We start from the raw sequence: 24,676 nt of genomic DNA on the forward strand, positions 1-24,676 counted from the left end.
TTCACTTCTGTCCCATCACAGAGTACAACAGCGCAAGGGTGACTGTTAGTCCATGATGTCCCCTGGCCACCACGTGGTGGTGTGTGGTCATAGAGGAAGAAACCTCTTTTGTTTTTTGTTTTTGTTTTTTTCAGATTTTACTCTTGTAGAATGATTTGAGTGGTGTAATTCTTTAACTTTGCCATAAAGCAGAGCTTATAACTATTACATTTATTTTGTTTCTTCTTGAGAGGGCATATGCTCTTTTTCTTTTTCATTTTATAGTCAAAAGTAAAAAAGAAAGGATCTTTCTAAATTCAGGTTTCTGCCATTCTTTTTATAGGATCTCTTAACTCTACTTTTTGTTTAGTGTTTATTTATGAGACAGTGCAAGCAGGGAAGGGTCAGAGAGAGGGGACAGGGGATCCAAAGCAGGCTCTGTGCTGACAGGCTACAGAAGCCAGCCCAATGTGGGGCTCGAACTCACAAACTGTGAGATCATGACCTGAACTGAAGTCGGATGCTCATCCGAATAAGCCACCCAGCTGCCCCACTCTGCTATCTTTTTGTAACTGAGGTATAATTATACAGAGAGTAAAATCCCCCTTTTGGTGCATAGTTCTGTGAGTTCTGAAAAGTACATACAGTTATGAACACATGATCACAATCAAGATATAGAACAATCCCCATCATCTCCAAACATTCCTTTGTGTCCATTCACTCCACCTTCTGTCTCTGCCAGCTATTCATCTGTGTGTCTCCCTTTATTTGGGCTTCTTGAGAATGTCCTATAAATAAGCAACCTGGCCCATTCATTTTTATTTATGACTAGGATGGACCAGGACTCCATTTTCCCGGGATTATTTCAGTTTATGCATAATTATCAATAGCACCCCATTTCATTCTCAAAAGTGTCCTAGTCTGGATAATAAATTAAAAGATTCTGCTACTTATAGTAACAACACACACACAAACACACACATATACACACACACCCGTTTCCAGAGAGGACTGGTTTAAGGCTGCATATGGGAAAAAAAAAATCTCCATGTTCTGCCCAACTGTCTCCTCAATCTCTCTACTCACCCAGGAAAACAAAGGAAACACAAACACAATTTACCAAGTTTAGATCTTTAAATTTTGAATACAGTTATTTTTCCCAAATGGACATTCATGTGCATGACCCACTGGCCTTGGAATATTCAAAATTTTACATGGAATAAAAATAAGATGAACTGTGATTTACATAGAAGTCCCATTGGTTTGGCTGCATTTTTTTTTCTTACTATAAAAAAACACATAAATGCATCCCAACTTGTAAGTTAAAAACTGCTTTAGGGACACCTGGATGGCTCAGTCAGTTAAGTGGCCCACTTCAGCTCAGGTCATGATCTCACGGTTTCTAAGTTCCAGCCCTGCATCTGGCTCTGTGCTGACAGCTTAGAGCCTGGAGCCTCCTTCAGATTCTGTGTCTCCCTCTCTCTTTGGCCCTCCCCTGCTCATGCTCTGTCTCTCTGTCTCTCTCTCTCTCTCAAAAATAAATAAAAAGATTAAAATAAAAAAAATAAAAATAAAAATTGCTTTACTATGCTAATGGTCCTAGTGTTTATTTAATTAATTATTAATATATAAAGAAACATGTCACCGGAAGTGTCTCTATCCAGACAGGTCAAGTATTTTTGGACTGTGACAGAGACGATCCAAGAATCAAAATGGGCATGGAGGGGACTGGCCTTTCTCATACCTGCGATGCATTCTAATTTGAAACATTTGTGTGCCATTGCTGGAAAGAAGGCAAACTTTTTTTTTTTTAACATTTTCTTTAATGTTTATCTTTGAGAGAAAGAGAGAGAGAGAGAGAGAGAGAGAGAGAGAGAGAGAGAGAGAGAGAGAATGAGCAGGGGAGGGGCAGAGAGAGAGGGAGACACAGAATCTGAAACAGACTCCATGCTGTCAGCATAGAGCCCAACGTGGGGCTCAAACCCACAGACTGTGAGATCATGACCAGAGCTGAAGTCGGGCGCTCAACCAACTGAGCCACCCAAGTACCCCAAGAAGGCAAACTTTTCATGAAAGCCAACCTGATTTGAATTTTAAATCTGTGAGGTCCTTTCTCAGCTTATGTTTCCTGATCTGTCAAATAGAGATAATAACTAAAAAAGCTGTTAGAATAAAATGAGATAACACATTAATAGCAGTGTCCAGCACATACCAGGAGTTGAGGGGAAAAAAAGGGTAGCTATTATTAAATGAAACCAGAGTGCTTATTAGTAATTTTCTAGAGTTTATTAGTGCTTAGGGTAATACAGGCAGAAATGGTCCATTGAATAAAACTTGGTGAAACACAGCAATTAAATTTTTATTTTTGTCTAATAGAAGTGAACTATTTTAAGTTTCTCCTTCCTTTGAGAAACATACAAAGCGGAGCATAAAATCACCCTGGTCGTGCACGGTGTCAGAGGCTGCCACAGTTCACCACAAGGAGCATCCTTAATACTGTCCAGGCTGGGGACAAGAACATAGTGGAGGCCCACATACCACACATCTCAGTGTTTAAACGTTATAAACCAAGCTGACAACCTGCCAAGTAAAATATATTCTAGCTTCCTGCATTATCAAGTACACTCATAAAAACATGGAAAGGTAGGTTTGAATTTAGACTTCTGGAATTCCTCAGAGTTTCATGCTAGAAACACAAGGGAAGACCTAGGCCCAGGCCCTCATCCCTCTACCATGGCCTCCCCCTTTCCAGCCGGCCCAAGCTTCATCCTGCACTACAAGAGGCATCATGCACACCCATTTCTGCTCATGCAAGTTTTGTCCAAATGCCTCACAAATGGCCAGTACTTGGCTATGCCTGACACCTAAGGATGTGTAGATGGGACCTTTGGAAGGTGAACCCAGAGAAGAGCAACCAAGCTGCACCTGGAAATAATTACAAGGATTTGTTTCCTAAGAACTCTGACTTCCCAGGCACCCATGGATCTTGGCCCTTTAGTCCCATTTACCAGAGCGGGTGGTGCAACTGGAGGAAATCCCGAGACTATCTGTCTAAAAGGCCTGGCCCAGGAGCACTTGGGTGGCTCAGTTGGTTAAGCCTCTGACTCTTGGTTTTGGCTCAGGTCATATCTCACAATTCTTGAGTTCAAGACCCATGTTGGGCTCTGTGCTGACAGAGCAGAGCCTCCTTGGGATTCTCTTTCCCTCTCTCTCCACCCCTCCACGCCACCCCCCCCCCCCTTGCTCATTCTCTCTGCCTCAAAAATAAATAAACAAATATTTAAAAAATAAGAAGAAGAATAAAAGGCCTGGCCCAGAGCAGGAGACTCCCTTGCTCAGGGACTAAATGCAGAACTCATCTTTTTTCTTCCTGTGTGATTCCATATCAAAGACCCCTTAGGACTTAGGTTCAGCTATTTAAGGAATGCGGCAAGGGGTAAAGCATGCCATTTCTAGGTCTGGTCCTTAAAGATATTCATGAAATCCTCCCATTGTCTGTCTTCATTCATCAGCTGATCAGATGCAGAGGACCAGCAGAACATTCTGGCAGTCTAAGGAATGGCCTACTCATGAGAAGGAGCCTGAGTCTCTAAGTATCAGCATAAAGAAAACGCCTCCCCATCTTTAATAAAGAGTTTTTGTGTTGAGCCATTGTGACTGTGTGTGCGTATGTGTCTGCGTTAGTAGCCAGCATACTCTGCCCAACATACCCACTATCCTTGAGATTTTTTCTGGATGTATTTCTTACGTAAATGCTCCGATACACTTTTAATTCTGTATCCCTTCAATAAACACACAAAAGGACTTTCAGCATGTGAATAGATACATGAATGAATAAACAGGGGGACACAAAGTGAATTAATTAACAATTAAGTATCCAGATGCTTCCCCTGATAGGCTAATGCCAAATTCAAACATATATTGCTCAAACTAAAAAATTGAGCCATTTAGCCTTTGCCTCAAACATTTCTTCCTATGTCTTTCCTATTTTCAGATTCATAGTTGACCATCATGCTACAAACAGTAATACGAATACAACCGCTACTTTTCAGGTAACTGTCCTGGTTACTTGTTTGAATATGTCCCCTTCTCTTTATCCACATGATTGAGAAGGGACCAGCCATGATTTTCCAGCATGACAGACTCTGATATAATTTCTGGACAACAGGGAGACAATAGACACTCTAGATTGGATCAAGCAAAAGTCTTCCCTGAAAATTTAAAACTGAAGGAATAGGAGAGTATCAGTCTGGCTGAGTGGTGAAATCATAAACCTAGCCTTGTTTGATGGCAGTTATACCCCACCAGGTGCACTGGGAAACCTGGTAAGAAAGAGAAATGAAAACAACAAGAGATGTACAAAGAGAAGCAGAGATCAAAGATCCAGAAGAGGATTTCCTCGGGTCCCTGTCATGTTACAGTCCTTGGCTTCTATCTCTTTCTGATGTCCATTGTTATCCCTGTCCTGTAGGTCCATGAAAACAATTTATTACTTTTATAGAAAAGAGCTCTTTTGAATAACTTAAATACATACAGTTTGTGTTACCAGCAATCATTATAGACCTAAAAACAGGCAAAATTATGAGGCATCTGAAGGGACAATACCCCAAATTCCTGACTCCTTTATTTTCTATAGCCATCTTGACCACCAACTTTCATGTCACCTTGAAATTATTCAAAGCACTAAGCTCCTTTTGTCAAACACAAAAAAGGCAAGCTCTCCATCTTTGAAGTGATACTGCCTTTACCATTAGAAAAAAAATTGCATCTATTAAAGACTTTTTTTTTTCCAACATAGCAACACAATAAAAGAGTGTCTTTGTAGTGAAAAATAATATAGAAAGATAATTAAATCTCAGGGGCATTTTTTTTGGTCTAATGCAGTTTTGCTCAGAAGGAAAAAATAAGCATCAAGGCAGCCCCCAAAGACACACCAACGCGCCATTGTCACTGACATGAAGTTGAGGAATGAAAATTCTGTGCTTGATTTGTTCTTTCTTTTCAAGAAAAAGAGGCTTAATATTCATTGGGGAGGGAGAGTAGGAAAAAAAAAAACACCTCACTGTTATTTTCAAGGGGTTGAAATGCTTGTTCTCACCATCAAAGTTGTTCATTTTTGCAGGGATGGTTGCTAAGAAGCTGGCCAACTTGACTTAATATTTTTGAATGTTTATAAAATTGAAGAGTGGCACCATTGGCAAAGGCCCTTATTGGCAGGATGGAGCCAATTAGTCGGGGCTGTGAGAGTGACTGCACACAGCTGATTTCACTGAGGGGGCAAATGCATGATGATGTATGCTGCTGGAGCCTTCTAAACGGCTAGTATTTGGGTCTCAGATAAAGGAATGACATACTCTTCCTATTTTAGGGCATTCTGAGTGTTCAACCTTGGGCTTTTGAAAATACATAAATAAAGGGAGCATTCTCAGGCGATTCTAGTATGTTCCCTACTTTTTCTTGGATAAAATAAAAGACAGAATCAGCTCTCCTTGAGGCTAGAGATTGAGTGGCCTGGCACTGTGTCCCCATTTCATTCACCACAACTGTGCAGTTCAACCTAAATTGTCGTTTTAATTTTCTTCCTCTCATATATTCCTATGCATCATTTTCTAAAGACAGTGTTCATCATCTACACATATAGGGATAATAATTTTTAAAAAGCAGAGCAAAATTGTCTAAGGCAAACGATCCAATGAGTAAGGAAAATGAAACAGAAACTCTCCACGATATGCAAAGAGAAGTTCACTGATTCCCCCTCATTGTCTTTTTTGATTCTCTCTCTTACTACTTTTCATCTATATCCCCTAATCTTTATTAGAAAAAAAAATGTGTCATCATGGAATGTATGATTAGTGAGTATTAATACTTGGGTTCTCTGCAAAACAGACTCTGAAGAGCCATATATATACATACATACATATATATATATGTGTGTGTGTGTGTGTGTGTGTGTGTGTGTGTGTATAATTTTTTTTTCTGAGAGTGAAAACAGGGGAGGGGCACAGACAGGGGACAGAGGATCTGAAGTGGGCTCTGTGAGCATAGGGCTTGAACTCAAACTATGAGATCATAACCTGAGCCAAAGTCAGATGCTCAACTAATTGAGCCACCCACGTGCCCCCCTGGACTCTGAGAGGTTTAAAATGTAGGAAGTTCTTTCAGGAACGGGCTTGGGAAAATCTGCAGAAGGGGAAGAAGCAGAATTTGACAGAAGAACTTGGGCTGCCATGCAGCCTCAGTGGCAGCTGTAGGTCACTCTATGGGGAGCTCTGAAGCATGAATGACGCTTCAGAGTTGTTCTCAGTGGAGCGATGGTGTCAGGCTTTTATACTCCCATGTAAAGCAGTCATGGATATTGGCATCCCAGGAAGGGGCACAGAGGATCAGGCAGGGTGGGGTCTCTTCAGTAGAGGCAATCTCTGAAATGGGCCAATAGTCAAAGTTCTCTTCCCACTGCATTCTTAGCAGCTGGGAGAAAAAGATCATCATTCCTGACGCGAAGTCCAGGCAGGACAGCACAACATCCTTTATATTAATTGGAATAATCATTTTTCATTACCTAGCAATGGACTGCATGAGCAGTATAGGTAGCTATCAGTCTATTATTTACTTGTAACATAGTCTATGTCCAACACTGCAATAGATACAGTGGAGCGAAAACCTAACTGGTACAGGATATTTTGTTTGAGACTTAAATTTACTCATGTGTCACTACCAAAGTACAAGGCATGAAGCTACAAAGTGATGGCTGAAGGGAAAGAAACTTGGAACCACAGGCTCAGGGAGAAGATGGTGACGAATATTAATGAAATCAACAGGAATGAGAGCTTAGCTATGGTTGCATCTTTGAAAGCAGAATTATGTTCAAACATGCAGGTGGGAATAGGGCTGTTGGTGCCAAAAGAGAGAAGACTGTGCACACCATGGATGAAGGAGGCAGAGGATATACTAATCAACAGGGAGACAGCAAGGATGTTTTGCACTAGAAGGAGGCAGATTTGAAAAGATAAAAAGGTATCACATGACAGCTTGCCTTGAGTGCCAGGTTGAAGAGACTGGACATCATTCAAAAAAAAAAAAAAAGCAGAACTATTATCTCATTATGGATGTCAGATTTAAAAATTAAACTCGCAGAGGGATATGGAATAAATAAGTGCAAAAGATGAGAATGCAAATCACCTATATTCTAATTGATAGAGACAAATAATAAACATAAATGGAAAAACAACAAAAAACATAATTAAATGAATATAATAATTTCAGAAAACTGTATGTTTTAGAAAGAAAATGTACAGGGTAATTTTATGGGTACTTCCTGGGTCAGAGGTGGTAGATAGGGTTATTTGGAGCCTGAACAAATAGTGGTATTGTAAATGATAGGAAATATGTCTAGTGTCTTATTTATTTATTTATTAAACCTTTATTTTTGAGAGAGAGAGAGAGACAGACAGAATGTGAGCAGGGGGTGGGGAGAGAGAGAAAGAGACACAGAATCTGAAGCAGGCTCTGAGATGTCAGCACAGAGTCCCACATGGGGCTGGAACTCACAAACTGGAAGATCATGACCTGAGCCAAAGTCAGAAGCTTAACCAACTGAGACACCTAGGAGCCCTATTTAATGTTTTTTTAATAGACTATGATTTTTTTTAAGTTTATTTATTTATTTTGAGAGAGAGAGAGTGAAAGAGCAGGAGCAGGGGAGGGCCAGAGAGAGAGGGAGAGAGAATCCCAAGTGGGCTCTACCCTGTCAGGGCAGAGCCCTATGTGGGGCTTGACTCAGGAACCAAGAGATCATGACCTAAGCCGAAACCAAGAGTTGGATGCTTGACCAACTCAGTCACCCAGGTGCCCCTAGTGTTTTATTTTTTTAATGTGCTATTACTTACTAGCTGTGTGCTCTTGGCTAATCTGTGACTCAGTTTTCTCATCATTCTTATATAAGTCTACTGCTATGATAAATGAGTAAATGTACAAAAGTTTCCTCAACTGGTGAACAGAGTAAGAATGCAATAAATGTTAATTCATTATTAACTATTATTCATATTGCTGAGAATGAGGGTTTCACATTTTCTCATCTTCTCTTTCCTACGCAGAAGCAGCATAAAATCAAATTTACCCAGAATGTTTCCTGCAGGTAAATTTTCCCTCTTGAAATGATTCTCCATAACCTGGATGCAAGTGGACCACCCCTCACTCAATAACTACTTATTAAACGGCCACTATCTGCTAGGCATTGGCTTCCTTAAGGTGAATTTATTTCAGAAATTACTAAATGAAATTTCTTGAGTTTGTTTTGTTTCTCTGTAAACCCACACACTGGTTTATCAGCCTGCAGGAGGAGGAGGAGAAAGATAGCCTCGGGGGCTCTGTCAGTTGGGCCCAGCCCAGACATCAAAGAATATTATGAATGTGTAAAATTGCCTTTGGCAAATACTATTTACAGACCCTCCGGCACAGTTATGCTGAAATGATAAGAAATGTCACCACAGCCTGCTGCACTGAATAATAAACATTTCCTGCCTTCAATATCAACTATCCACTTATCCAGAACCTGGAACGGTTTGCAATCACAATAAAGGAAGAAGGCAATGGTTTCTATTTTCTTCTCATTAATATGCTGCAGTTCTCCCAATTAATTAAATCAGTAGTATAGCCAGGAGTAGAACCTAGTGAGATTATCTATATTATGCACGTGAAATATAGTTTATCCATTTTAATTAAATAAGTTCTAAATATAACCACTTTTAATTCTTCTATACCCTAAAACTAATTAAAAATGCAATTAGTTAACATTTCTCAGTGACATCATTAAAACATTGTTCATACAAAAATGCAAATATCCCTATAGTATGCTGCATGTTTACTTGTATCCCTCCGAGATGCTGGTGACTAGGGGATTACAACTTTGCATGAATAAGAACCTTGGGCAAGATTTTTTTTTTCCTCTGAAATTTCTCTCCATGTGTTATCATGTCTTCTCTTGGTCTCATCTTGGTCTGTTCCAGTCACTGGCTATGGCTTTGAAATACATTAAATATCATCTTCCTGGTTGCATTGTTGCAGATTTTATGTAGGGCTGATATGAATACCTTTATCCCTGTTCTTTTCTTCCTTACGTAGCATATATTTAAGGCCCTCTCCATGTATCAAAAGGTCTTCCATGGTTAAGAAATACTAAAAAAAGTCTAAAGCAACATCTAAGTCAATACATGTCCTTTAGTGGAGGAAATGGGACAAAAGGGAAAAGTAAAAATAAAAATAGTTGTTGACACTTATTAAGGACTCTACAGAGATTATCTTACTGTTTCCTCAAGATAACCCTATTTTTATCATTCACACATAACAGGAAAAGAAACTGAGATTCAGATCATATGATCAGTACCACCAAGCTCATGGACTTACCATGAACCAGCTGGATGATTCTTTCAATGTCGAACTGATCAGAACATGGTCACATCTAGAGATGGAGCCTTCAGAATCCCATAGGAGTTCTCTGCCATTCTTCTTCGGATCTCTATTTTTAGCCCGGTAAAATTCTGCACAATGATTAAAAAAATAATTATTTCAAATAACGAAGTTATTTTTCTAATCAAGAAGAGCCTCATAAAAATATGGAGATGATAGCCAATCAAATATCCTCTGACTGAGGGCTTAGTCAGCCAGGTTAACCTATGCGCTAGATTCTAAGGCATACACAGAAGATCTGGGCAAGGGCTATCATTTCAAGGAATTTAGGGTTTAGAAGGTGAAAAAAAACATCAATATGTGAAAAGTAGGATCATTTTGTTTTTAAAGATTAGATTGAGAACAGTAGTTTTTTTTTTGTTTTTTGTTTTTTGTTTTTTGTTTTGTTTTTTGTCCCAATGCCTTTTATGACCTTGTCTCAGTAGCTGGAAATCATCACTTCCACTTTATTCTATTTATCAAAAGCAACTCACTAGATCCAAGAGAGAATATGTTCTGCTTCTTCAAATGGAGATATCAAAGAATTTGTGTACATATTTTAAAATCACCATACCTATAAATGCTAATTTATAGGTAAGTAGATCGGGAGGAATCCTTAGATGATTTTTTGGAGATCTAAAGCCATTTCATCTCATCACTCTTTGTTTTATGACACCACTTTTCTTAATGCTTATTTATTTATTTGTGTGTGTGAGAGAGAGAGAGAGAGAGAGGAGAGAGAGAGAGCATGCAAGCGAGGGGCAGAGAGAGAGAAAGAGAGTCTCAAGCAGGCTCCATGCTGTCAGCACATAGCCCAACTTGTAGCTCAAACTCCCTAACCGTGAGATCATGACCTGAGACGAAATCAAGAGGCAGATGCTCAACCAATTGAGCCACTCAGGTGCCCCTTAGAATGCCACTTTTAATGACTCTCCTTAAACTGAGATGTTCCCTACCTCTTCATATCACTTCCTCTCTACCTTGTGATATTGTTAATTTCCTTGAGTACTGACAACATCTCCTTGTTTTTTCTGGCTTACCTCCCATTGTAGTGTCTGCTATATTCATTTATTCAATAATATATATATATATATATATATATATATATATATATACACACATTTTTTGTCAAGAAATTTATTAACCTTTACAAATACTATTTTTCATTAAATCATAAAAACGATTTATGATTAAATCTGTAATAAAACCATAAAACATTCATCAGTGCATTCAATAAGACCAGTTTCATCCATAGAACATAACCACTTTAAAACAGCAGTTTTCATTCATGCCCTGCAAGGCTGTCAAATGAAAAGTAGTCCTTATTATTGTAATCTAAGAAATCCATTTCACTTCATGTTATGTGTTAAGACCATGGATGAATCCTCTAGGAAGATTCTACCCCTTTTCAATCCCTCTCAAACAAGTTTCACAATGGGAAAATATCTGTGAACAGAGAAATCAAATATATGTATTTAATACTATATGTATACATAGAGACGCATGCATGTGTGTGTATGTATGTGTATATATATATATATTTTTTTTCCTGCAGCTTATAGTCTACCAGGGAGTAAGAACAATAAAATTTGTAATAGCTCACCAGCTGAGCACATATTGTGGGGCAGGTGCCTGTTCTAAACCCTTCACACAGGTTTACCACTTTAATCCATCACGATGACTCTATGAGGTAGGTACTGACATTATCCCTATTTACAAAAGAGGAACCTATGAAGTTTGCTAACTTTTCCAAGCTTCAGGACTTAAGAAAATGGAGGTGCCAAGATTTGGATTCAGTCTAATTGAGTTTTATTTGAATTCTGAGCTCAAGTTCTTAAATCAATACCATATGTTTGTATGCGACACAAATAGAAATGGGGAAAAAACAAGGCGTAAGTCATTACACTTTTTTAAGTGTAGTCACAGAAAATGCTATGGGATTTCAACGAGTAGATACATCACTGGATGTCCAAGTCCTTTTCTTTTGAAATTCATTTCGATTTATCTATCATGGGTATAATTGGGTTTTTTTTGTTTTGTTTTGTTTTGCTTTTTTAAAATCATGCTACACTGCTTTCCCACTGCCGTCCAGAAAACTAAGCTATCCTAATAGGATACCACTACTCATAGTAATATTTCAATCTTCCATCCAATCCCATGGAATGTTCAGTTCAACACATTCCACAGTGATATTTACCTTCTTTGAATTTTCTATTGAAAGCATTCATTTTGAAAACCATCCATTTATTCATTAATTTATTCAACACATATTTAACAGGCTTCTACTATAAACCACATATTGTCCTAGATAATAAAAATAAGCCAGTAGGGGGGAAAAGGGCAAACATTCCTATCCTTATGTAGTTTACATTACAGGGGGTAGAGGACACATATAATAAATACAAAACATAAATTATATGTTTAAGGGAATCAAGCCCAGAAGGCAATAAGGTGGAGAGGTATATATGTGCAATTTTAAATAAAATGGTCAGAAAAGCCTCCACTGAGAAGGCCATCTTTAAGCTATGACTTGGAGACAATGAGGCAGTAACTCAGGTGGATGTCTAGGGAAGACCATTCCAGGCAGAAGAAAGAGCCAGTGCAAGGGGCCCAACAGTGAGATGTGCCTGATGTGGTAAAGAAGTGGCAACGGGGACAGCAGAGCTGAAGACCCTGTAAAGGCCCTGAAGGGCCAGTAAAGTGATTGGCAGACCACCCCCTGGGCATCTATTCCTCCTAAGTGACATCTATAAGACAAAAATATGGAATTATTTATTGCTCTATAGATGAAATAGAGGACAAGGGAGAATCATATTGATTAGGCAAATACGTGACAGACACTATGTGTGGCATCCTCTATAGATTACCTCATTTGGTTCTAGATATCTACCCATCAGCTATGTCAGAAGGTGGAGGAGAGAGGGTAAAGGATCCCCCAAACTGACAAGGCATATTGAGGCAAAGACAAATCAAGCCCCTCCATACTGTTTACAGAGATGTATTTAGGGTAACTTACTGATGGGGGGGATCAGGCAGATGAACAATCTAGGTACTACGCAACTGTACCCCAACTCAACCTGGGACCTCAACCCACAGCTTTTATAGAGTGAGAGGCGGTGCGGTGAGGTCAAAGGGTAGTTACCTAAAGTGGTGCCACCTGTGTGGCAGTCATTGCTACTAGTTCTCTAAAGTGATCCCACCTGTACATCAGGTAGCACTACTTGTCATCTATAGTGGCGCATTCTGTAGGCCACTTTAGAGAAGATCAAAACAAGCCTTCCTACATTCTGGTCGGGACATACATTAACCTCCAAGGGGCCTAGAAATCAAAGCCTCAGGGAGGTCATGGCACAGGCATAAACAAGATGGAGGGCCAAAGATGGGGTCAGTGCTGTTAGCACTCCTACAAAATTATCTATGTAATTATTATTATTATTATTTCTACCTGCAGAGGTAGGACTTGACAGTTTAAGTCACTGCCCAACGTTATTGAGAGTATACAGCAATACAGCATGCAAAATCAGTACTCTGTGATTCCAACGTTACATTCTTTTGAACATGATATTTGATCCAAGTTTGAATAAAAATGACTTGATTTCTCTTCAGCCTTGAACACTGCAACTACCTCTTCTTAAATGATTAACCCCTCACAGTAAGACAATGTTTTTTTTAATGTTTATTTTTGAGAGAGAGAGAGAGAGAGACAGAGGACAAGCAGGGAGGTACAGAGAGAGAGAGAGAGAGAGACAGACAGACAGACAGAATCTGAAGCAGGCTCCAGGCCCTGAGCTGTCAGCACAGAGCCCGATGCGGGGTTCGAACCCACGAACCATGATCTCATGCATCTGAACCAAGTCAGATGCTTAACCGACTGAGTCACCCAGGTGTCCCAGTTTTTAAAATCCTTGGTGCTTGTAAGCAAGGAAAAGTTTGGATTAAGAGGTGTGTTTTTTCCTTCCAACTTTTATGATGGGCTAAGGTTTACTTTTTACTTGAACAGTAGGGCAGCAGAGTGGTTGAAAGCAGGGGCTGTGGAGTCAGATAAGGCTTCCTTTCTTACCACTACTTGGCTCTGTGTGTCTTTGGACAAAGTGCTGAGATTCTCTAGGCTTCTGTTCCATGGGAGGCAAATGGGCGTATTAACATATGCCTTATAGGGTTGTGGTGAGGATTAAAGGATAGAATGAACATAGAGCACCTAACCCATGCTCCGCAGGTAATATGTGTCCAATATGTGTTAACTACCATCATTTGTAGTTGCTAACTTACTAGAGCTGCCTGTCACCCCTTACAGTCAAGCAGTATAACTTTTTAGCATTGATAGGGCCCTACCCACCTACCCCTGCCAAAGTGTGAGGGGATTTCATCCTAATGGGATTTTAAAAGTTATTTTCACCTGTAATGTACTGCAGCGTAAACCCCAACCCACTCCCAGAAGCACTGCTTAGAATGCGGCATAATTAAAATAAAAGAACAATCAACAGCAGGAATGTTAGCATAAAACCAAGGAAATTATTAAGAAACTAAACTGAACAACATCATTAAGAATCACCAGAGGCTTCTATAAATATGTAAGTAGTGTAGGAGTTGAAATAATACAGAAGGGAAACACACTATAAAAATATGTTTGTGTCTATAGCACTGCCTGCATAAGTCTCTGCAGGTTGTATAACTCAAAGCAGCTTCTTTGATGAGGACGACTAATGATGGTGAATCAAATATTAGGTAACATCATGGCCTGGATTTTAGCAGGTGCTAAGGCAGAATTTATATTTATTCCTATGGTTAAATGTAGGAGCTGAGCCATTAAACAACACTCTGCCCCAATTTTGAAAAAAATAAGGACCCTATAAAAATAACCCATACTTTGTATCCAAAGTTTATACTTTTCTTGAGCATCCAGATTTGATTTATGGTGTATTAAGAGCTTTCAATTATTACTAACTGCAAGAGGAGTCATATTGGAACTATACTGGTAGGGTAAATGAGTCCAAGAACTCATCAGGGACAAACCTCTGGTGTTGCAGTAGAGGAAGCTGGGTGAGCTCACGCAGGCACTCAAGAGAGTCTTCAAGGGGCGCCTGGGTGGCGCAGTCGGTTAAGCGTCCGACTTCAGCCAGGTCACGATCTCGCTGTCCGTGAGTTCGAGCCCCGCGTCAGGCTCTGGGCTGATGGCTCAGAGCCTGGAGCCTGTTTCCGATTCTGTCTCTCTCTCTCTCTCTCTCTCTCTCTCTCTGTGCCCCTCCCCCGTTCATGCTCTGTCTCTCTCTGTCCCAAAAATAAATAAACGTTGAATAAAAAAAAAAAAAAGAGAGTCTTCAAGTGTGAGTTTCAGCCCCTGATTTTGCTCCTGCAGATCTATGAGGAATCTCCTCTGCAGCCCCATGCCAAGTTAGCGCTCCACAGTGTGCAACTCGGAGAAGTATTCACTTATGCACTCAGGCTGGGCTGTGTCTAGAAAGCAACATTTTGGCTGTGATTTAAAGAACAGGCAGATATTTAGCCAGGAAAAACTAAGTGGTGTAAACTTACATGGAGAAGAGCCTTAATGCTGGAAAACATTGCTGTATTTGATGGTGACTGGAGTGTGACATGTAAGACAGGGAAGTAGCAGCAGGGAAACTTTTAAAGGACCAAAAGCAAGTGACGATAGGCCATGTATTCAAGAGCTGAGTTTTAATCGACCTATGATGAGGACATGTTGATAGGTTGTGGCCAAAGGAGTGCTTGAATCTTTTCTAGGAAGTGTCAGAAGCATTTTGGCTGCTGTATGAGGAATGAGTAGAAGGGGGGAAGAATGAAGGTCCACCTATGTGCCTAGAAAGGCTAGAATAGTGGCACAAACCAAGAAATGAAAGTGGAGACAGAAGTGCACAGCCACTAGATCAGAATCAAAGAAGGTGTAATCTCAGAGGTAGAATCTAGGAGATAGAATCAAAAAGACTTGCTGGTAAGTGAGATGTGGTGCTAACAAAAGGGAAGTTGTCAAGAATTATAAAGTTTCTTGCTTCAGGAATAATAAAGAACTTTCACTGGGATGGGTGAAATACCAGATGAGGAGATCCAGAGTTCAATAAGGAGTTGCTTGCCAAAGGGCATAGAGTTTTAGTTATGCAAGATGAGTAAATTCTCAAGATCTATTGTACAACATTGTGCTTGTAGTTAACAAGACTGTAAAGGGCTCTTAAAATTTTGTTGAGAAGATAGATCTTATGTTAAGTGTTCTACCACAATAAAATGAAAAAGAGAAAGAACAAAGAAGAAAAACAGTGTTCAATGTTTAGCATGTTAATTTGACTTGTGCATGAAGCATTCAAATGGAGATTTCTAGTAGGCCGCCACATAAGAGCTTTTAGATTAAAAGAGACCTCTGCACTGCTGTCCTGGTCACATACATGGATTGGTTCATTATAATCAGTTTTTTGTAGGCTTTTTGGCCTAATTTTACCTAGGCCCAAAGAATGATATGACAATCACTATTAGAAGCAACATTTCTCAAAGTTCAAATGACCAGGTGACCTTTGCAATGACGATTCTGAGGATTTGCTGACAGGCTTTGCAAAAGCAACGCAAATCAAGGTTTGCAAAACTAAAGCAGCAGACATGGTCTGTTCGTGGGTCCTGAGCATTAGAAAGTTGTGCTTTTCTTGACTCTTTTGGAGATATTGTCTTGGCTGAATTCTGCCCATTGAGTTTTACTGAGTCAAAAATAAATTCCCATTTGTAACACATATAACCCAGGACTAATAAACTAGCATAATGCTGACTGTAGAGAAAAACACGCCTTCCTTTCCTACCGGCCCAATGAGAAATGAACTGAGCTCAGTTTTTCCAGAGCCGTGCTAATTAGACAGCAGGGTCTCAAGAGACTGCTAAATCATGACCCCACCTAAACAGCTTATCTTCAAGCACAGGGTAATAGCATAACGATTCGTGAAATGAAGTCATTTTTGATCAAATTGGTCTTTTTTTCTTAGCCCCTCTGCCCAGTGCAAGAGATTCTTTCTCATGCTCCAACTCCAGAAGTTAAGACTCTCAACATTATGATATTAAAGCCTACAGTAATAGATTCCAACTGTTGCAGCCGCAAAAAATTGCTTTGCTAAGCAAAGGGATTTATAGATTTGGCCACATTTTGTTGTTTGCTGCCTTCGTTTATTACCGATGCATTTTCTTCCATGTTTTCCAAGATCAGTGGATGGAACTGATATGGAAATGGTTTTAGCAATACATTAGATAAAGAAAAAGAAAAATTTCCCTGTAGGACCCATTTAAAAATAGCATTCATTTTCTCCCCTTATTTATAAAGAGTAAAATCTTTTCACTGCAGAAACAAATTTTGGAAGCATAGAAATAAAGAAAAAAGTAAAAATTGTTCACAATCATGGAAGTAATGATAAAATCACCATTTTGGAATTTTTACAGAAGTTCTCTTTCTAAAAAAAAATGTAAGTTTATTTTTAATAAAATAAGAATGAGATAATTTGTATATGCCTTTTTTCCTATGTTCTTTAAAATACTTAAAAATGTTAGTTTTTAGTGTCTGCAAAATAATCAGTTAAATATATGTGTAATGGCTTATTAAACATTTTGGTATAATCTAATCTGTAGTTTCTTTATGAAGGGCTCGTTAAAAGTAAGTTTCTGTACTTATATATTCACATTCAAATAATCCATAATTTATTCTAAAATTCTTGATTACAAAGTTTCCATTAAGATTAATAAGAGGTAGGGCACCTGGGTGGCTCAGTCGTTTGAGCATCCGACTCTTGGTTTCTGTTCAGGCCATGATCTCGTGGTTTGTGAGTTCGAGTCCCGCATTGGGCTCCGCGCTGACAGCCAGCTGGAGCCTGATTGGGAGTTTCTCTCTTTCCCTGTCTCTCTGCCCCAACCCTGCTCGCTGTCTCTGTCTCTCTCAAAATAAATAAATAAACAAACATTTAAAAAAAAAAGAAGAAGAGAAAACAAGAAGCCCTGACATCTAGAATTGTATAGATATAACATGAATATACATTTTGGAATCTTCTACATATCAAAAAGTTAGCAGGTTTGAAAATGGGCTTACTTTTTTTCTTCTCCCTGGACTATCATTTTTCTGGGTAAATGAAATTTTCTCTAGCATATTTTTCATAAAATAGCAAAATGGTCACATAAAACGCTTGCCTATTGGTAGGCCCATATGGTTCATAAACATTTTAAGATCTTTGTGTCATAGTGTTTTGTATTGCAATTGATAAAAGCAAAGAATACATACCTGTCTTCTACAAACAAATTTTTATTTCTCTCTCCAATTGTCCATTTGCATCAATTCATAAAATTCCCTTTATCTATTCTCATATTATATGAGAATATAGGATCAAGGAGTTTATCATTCCTGCCGATGATAACTTTTGATCCTAATCCAAATGGAGCTGGGAATGGAACTAGCTCAGTGAAGGTCACCTTATGAACCAATGGAATTTCCCACAGTTTACAGTCTTGGACAGCTTGTCCTTACACTCAGTCTGAAGTCTCCTGTAAATCCCTGCCTCCCACACTTGCTTTTCTTCACATTCTGGTTTCTGCCACATACAAAGAGAAAACTCCTTTCTTCTATGCTGGGAAATTCTGGAATTAGTCTGCAATTACACAAGTTGAAATATAAAAATATAGAGATTTCTCACAGTCTGATCATTTAAGATGTGTATGATGATGTGTGTAAATCTCCCTTTTGCCTACTGACAAGAATCCTATCTTTGTCTTTCCAAGAGGATTTCTGCATTTTGTACTATGGTTAAGGAGGGGTTATATTGAGAAAGGAAGGAAATTGCAGATATGGAACATGAAGACAAAGATTCAAATCAAAATGCATAGAAAGCTAAAAGAAAGAGCTATAAGACAAAAGAGTTCTTTTCAGCATTAGGAGAATCAGTGACCGAAATTGAAAGTGAAGGGAAGAAAAGGTGGGTAGCCCAACAGTTGATACGGATGGATATAAGTTTTCAAAGATATACCTAAGAACAGATTTTCTCAAATTCTGCATTGTTTACATTTTGGACTAGATAATTCTTTGCTGTGGAGGAATGTCATATGCATTGTAAGGATGCCTGGAAGCATCCTCTACTTCCTATACTAGAAGCCAGTAGCAGCCCTCAGTTGTAACAAACAAAAGTGTCTACAGTTAATGCTAAATATTCTCTGAGGGGCCAAATGGAGAACCACTGCTTAAATTGAAATGTCTTCTTCCCTTTTCCCTGCTCATTACTGTCCCTACCCCCAACCCCCACAGCCATCTACCTTTTACCATTTTCTCCAGAGATGAAGTAAACATTAAAATTGTTTTGGTAATAGTTTTCTGCTGGATTCTTTTTCCTTTGGATTGACTCTACACAAAGATTGGACTTAACTGGGTGCTAGTTGTATTTAGTTTTGATTTGCAAATCGTTAAACCGATATATAACACATATCATTATATCAACGGTTAGCCACAGCTGGACAAGGAGTAGACAAAAGAGGGTGGCAGGACTGACGATCAGGAGATGCTGTTTGTAGTCCCGAATTTATCAATGATTGGGAGAAAGTAGTTGTACTTACTGGTTTTTACATCCTTAAAATGGGGTAATCACAGAAGTTTCCTTCAGATTTGATGTTCAGTGATTTGCTTATGATCTAGTTCTATTACAAATACCCTGATGCAAAGGAACTATTTTCCCAGTGTTACATGTGTGAGGTGAGGAAATTTCTAGATAGCAAAGAAATGTCTATGGTAGGAAAGTCAAGAGTCAGGGAGAATTTTGGTGGACAGGAAATCACATGTACAGAGAGTGCTTGCAAACCTGTCAGGTTTGAAACCTGTCATATATTGATACTCACCTCCATCCTTACCTCTGTCTTATCAGAAGTTGTCAGTTCAGTCTATCCTGCATCGCTTTTCTCAACATATCTTGAATTTGACTGTGAAGCTCAGAGTAGAATAGGATTTGTTCTGTTGGTTTTCTGGTGGGAGCACTTATATTTCTGTAAAAGAAACGATGTATATTCTGTTTACTGGTATTGGGGAATTGTACCAATGTTAGAGAAAAAGCAGAGGGGGTTTTTCTGTCCCTTCATAAATATAATTAGGACCTTAGCGTTAAGAGCTATGAGTGCCCTTATTCTTTTCACTTGTCACCATATGATGGCAGCAGATTTAACAATTAGGCCAAAAACTTCAAGAGTATTTTAAAAGCTATTTTGTTATTCACAGATTTGGGGCAAGAATCCCTGTGGACTTGTAATATCAGAAGGAGAAAAATGGACTGAGGTCATAAGGGACTGGTGTTGTGGTATGTCACTGTGAAATCCAAGACCCATCTTCATTTTGACATCCTGTTTGAAAGCTTTCTTACATCATGAAAAAAACATGTTTCCTATCCATTAGTTGTCTGTCAATGGAAGGTGTTGAATTTGGATGTGATTCTAAGCCTTGTTTTGTCTTCCTAGTATTACTGCAATTGAAAGAAAGGAGGCCAGAAACAATTCAGAACTTCTGCTTACAATTTCAGAAACACAAAAGACAGGAAACCCTTCAAAATTGTCTCATCATTAAGTAAATTATTCAATTAAAGCCATGTCTTATTTTTTAAACAACTTTAGTTTTATAGTTTTTGCTCCATTTTTCAAATGCAGAGGAATATTTTGCAGTTTTCAAAAGTCCTTTTGGTCAAGGGAATAATAATGATTATTTTTTTTTATATTGGAGCATTAGTGAGTCAGAGCTTTGTAATCATTCACAGAACAGCACAGGATTAGCAAGATATGAATTCAGCAGGGGATTAAACAGAAAGCCTAATCATTTCCCAGAGTCGAATGAGTCCTGAATCTTTCTGGAGGTTGAAAATATTTGATGAACTCATTTTTTAAAAATTATTTTTAGCCCTTGCTGATGTTTCCCAAGTAGAAGCATAAAGATTCAGTTATAAGCTGGAGTCTTCTGCCCTAGGAATTCAATTTTGTTATGCTGTTAATCAGGTACTCAGTATCCTACATATCAAAACTTTGCTGTTGGGAAGGTTTGGATACAAATAGCAAATTATCTAAATCACACTGACTAGAGTATCTGACAAGGTGAATTACCAAGTTAGATGGAATGAGCTGAGAAATGATGGGCAAAATACTTTTTTTCTTTTCCAAAATAGAAGTAATTAATATACTCTTATAATTAGGAAAGTATCTCATGCTTATTATAAATAATTAATTCATTATAGAAAAATAAAATCAGGAATGTAAAAATGGCCTGTATTCATTACCCAAAGATAATCATGCTTAACAAGTTAGTGTATCTACATGCATAAAGTAAATATGAATTTAAATAACTACTGGGACCCAATATGTATTCTCAGTTGTTACCTGCTTTTTTTAACCTAATAATATTCATAAATACCTTCTCATGTTTACATAGATAAATATACTATTTTTTTTAAATCACAGGATATTTTTCCATTGAATAGATAAATAAGAATATTGTATAATAATTAAGAGCAAGGGTTTTAGAGTCAGATAAACCTGAACTTGAGTCCAGGCTCTCAGCTAATTAAAAAATAAGTATTCTTGACATTTAATTTGCTCTCTCCAAATCATAGTTTGTTTGTTCTATTATTTTAACTGAAGAAGAAAAGGGAGATAATATCTAATTTGTAAACCATTGATTGTCAGAAATGAAATGAAATAAATGACTTGAATATTATATACGATATTTAGCACATTGCTTGGGTTCAGTAAACACTGGACATTATTGCATGATTTACTTAGCTAGTTCTCTACATGTTTGGGTTGTTTCCATGTTCTCTAACATGGAGTTTAACACTTTGGAGTTTCCTTGTGAAATCAAACTTATGTACTTGTCTGATTATTTCTGTAGGATAAATCATTTAAATTTTTTGTATGTTTTCATTTTAATTTTTTGAGAGAGAGACAGAGACAAAGGAAGAGCGTGGGAGGGGCAGAGACTGAGACACAGAATCCGAAGCAGGCTTCAGGCTGTGAGCTGTTGGCACAGAGCCTGACGTGGGGGCTTGAACCCACAGACAGTGAAATCGTGACCTGAGCCAAAGTCGGACACTTAACCGACTGAGCCACCCAGGTACCTCTGTAGGAGAAATCATTTAAAGTGAATTCCAAAGTGCAGGATCCTTTTTCTTTTTTTTTAATTAATTTAAAAATCTTTTTTTTTAGGATTTTGATTTCTGTGGCCAAATTTCCCCATGCCAAAAAAAGTGGACCAATTTGAAATCCTATTAGCATTGTCTAGGAATGAAAGATTTGTCTTACCCCATTTGAACAGTTAAGATAGTAATTTTTTGATGATGAGCTGTATGGGTGAGGAAAGTCTTTGAATCATGTAAAAAACCATTTTAAGCCACTAAAAGACTCCTCTAATGAGGTCTTAAGAGATCATGATGTCCCATTTAAAACATTTTAGAACACAGTGAAAGCCCAGCTCCTTGCTAAACAATTTCCAGAGAAACATTTATATTCCCCCCAAATAATCATTTTTACAACTCAATAGCACAATTTTCAGTTCTATTATTAAATTGAATATGGTGATTTTAATGTTTAAAAAAGCTATCCCTTTCAACGTCTATGAATATTGCAGTGGCACAGGGCACAGCAGACATAGTACAGACTTCAGGGTCCAATAAAATGGTCCGGTTCTCATCTATCATGTATGAATTAGTCCTACAAACTTTAAAAGAACAATGAAACCTTTCTGATACTTTGTTTACTCATTTCTACATCAGGAAGAGTACACTCTAATCAACACTTCTTCACATTTGCTAATTCAGTCGCCCTCTTCTGTTAGCATAAGTCTTCTTTTTTTGGGAAACTGCCCCTCCCCCCATTTAACATGGCCTCTGTGGGTCTGTCCATTTCAGTCATTTCTACCCCCTCCTTTGTTACAGGGTTGCTCATGTAATGTAGATTTGACCAGTCTTAATATCCATCTCGTTAGCTATGAAGATTGGCTCAAGGATGGTCGCATGACCCATGCAAGTCTAACCAGAATCCTCTGAGTTACTCAAGTGATTTAAACCCAGAAGTCCCAATTGCTTAGTCCATCCTACTGTGCATGGCATAATGCTCTACTAGGAAGAGAAAGAGAGAAGAAAGAAGTAGAAAGAGAGAGAAAGGAAAGTATCTGAGGCTCCCATTTCTTAAGGTCCAAAGCTCCTAGAATTCTCAGCTGCATGAGACCCTCAAATCCCATATATGCTTAACATGGTTTGCATTGACTCTTTCACTGCAATAGAAAGAATTCTAATGCAAAAATATCCCTTAGGGTGTTGTGTGTTGACTGAGATATGATATATCATGTATCTAGCCCATGACCTTCCAAATGTTCCTCTCTTTCTTTTCCTTATTTGAAGCACTCATTCCTTCTCACTACTGAACAATTTCACTGAGAAAGCGGGTGACCTATCTCGGATGGAGATCAAAGACTCCAGAACCCTTCACTCAAGGAGAAGGCTGTTGTCAAATCTGGAAACGTTTCAAGAAGAGGCTATACAGAGTGGGAGTTCCTTCCTCCACTTTCACTTCTGTCACCTCAAGAAGCAGCAATCTCAAGTTTAATTTTCAGCCACAATTGTACCTGAGTTCAGCACTTTGATCAGACACGTGGTACATACAACATCTCTCCTGGAATCCCGAATAGCATAGCTTTTATTTATTCAGGAAGTAAACTACACTCAGTGCTGTTTCTATTCAGAGAAATGGCTGGACTAAGTCAAAGCAGCCTTTGGATTAGACCAGTTCTTTATGAAATCATCATATGTCTGAGGACTCTTGCAGATTGACTTGACTTGATAAGTAAATTTAGTCCTTATTTTCCCTTTTTCAGTTCTTAGTCAGCAATTAAAGCTTTACTACTTGAATATTTTATCCTGGCAATATTTATTATAGTTATTTTCAAAAGAAAAGGCTGGACTTGAATACACAGATGTTCATGTAAGCAAATAAAAGAACAGTAGCGACGACTGACACCAAAAGAAGTGTGGTATCATGAAACTTCCTGGGAATTTCAGTACTGATGCTGCCATCCATTAGTTGAAATGACCTCAGAAAGTCTCACTTAACCTCCTTGGATCCTAACTAAAAGGAGAGAACTGGAAAATGATTTCTTTTGGCTCTAACATTTAATGATGTTATGATTTCATACAATAAAAAACATTATAAAAGTTCTGACCTTCTAGATCATTAGGTAGTTGATATCTGTCTTATGATCAGGCAAGATATTTTCAAAAAAGAACCACATTTACATGTATTCCTAAGACAATTCTAGGTGCCTGTAGCAAGGAAATAGGGTCGGGTCAGGAGCCTTAAGTTGAACTTATATGACTTTGGACTAATAATTTCTCTGGGATTTCGTTTCCTCACTTGGGACAAAAAACAGGTTTGGAAGAAAACAGTGGCCTCTCTCATATTCCAATCAAAGAATGCTTTTGCAAATGATAATGTGAAATAAAGACTGTAGTTAGCTCTAGTCTAGGCAGGAGTGGAGGGGGAAAGCCTCATTTGGTCCTCTTCCTGTTCCTGACTATAGTCTCTGAAGTATCCCACAGCCACTAGGACCTATCAGAAACACATTTTGACAAATTTATAGTCCCTTCAAATATACAGTTCCATGACTCCATGATTTAAAAAAAAAATTTTTAAGCCAATTTGGCTCATTTCCTTCTGTGTCTTCTATTAGATTAAGACAGCCCACAAAATTTTAAATGTGGCAGTATTTGTCCAGATTGAGTTTATATAGTTTCTGTTTTTAGAGGAACATCTAAGAGTATTCCTTTGTATACTTTGAAGTCATGAACCAAAGTTTTAAAACTGTAATAGTCAAAGGCTGCTTTTGCTTATTTCTATTTTCTTTTTATGGCTTTTTATGCTAAACATTCTCACCTAAAGATCTTTTTGGAGTGAATGGAATATAGTGCCATATTTAAGGTGAATGACAATTCTAGTCTCCCTGGGACTGTCCTCATTTTAGCACTGAAAGTGTCTCATCCCAGGGAATCCCTTAGTCCTGGGTAGACCAGGAGAGTTGGTCCCCATTAGTGCCAGTTATCTTGTTGAGAAAGGAAATAGGGAGAATTTTTAAAAAATTGATTGACCATTTTATCATTAAAAAACTTTTTTTTTAATATTTATTTTTGACAGAGAGATAGAGAGCAAACAGGAGAGGGACAGAGAAGGAGACACAGAATCTGAAGCAGGCTCCAGGCTCTGAGCTGTCAGCACA

General features: G+C 38.3%; 1 long non-coding RNA gene across 1 annotated transcript in view; it reads right to left on the reverse strand.

Moving 5' to 3' along the window:
- Positions 1–24,676, reverse strand: part of LOC125147045 (uncharacterized) — a 963,150-nt gene that overhangs the window by 220,708 nt on the left and 717,766 nt on the right. Inside the window, exons 6-7 of the long non-coding RNA XR_007144977.1 lie at positions 19,276–19,419; positions 9,382–9,515 (exon numbers count right to left, since the gene is read on the reverse strand). This is a non-coding gene — a long non-coding RNA (uncharacterized LOC125147045). The remainder of the gene's footprint in view (positions 1–9,381; positions 9,516–19,275; positions 19,420–24,676) is intronic.

Source organism: Prionailurus viverrinus, chromosome D1 (genome assembly GCF_022837055.1).
Source record: "Prionailurus viverrinus isolate Anna chromosome D1, UM_Priviv_1.0, whole genome shotgun sequence".
In the NCBI taxonomy this organism is placed as follows: Eukaryota; Metazoa; Chordata; class Mammalia; order Carnivora; family Felidae; genus Prionailurus; species Prionailurus viverrinus.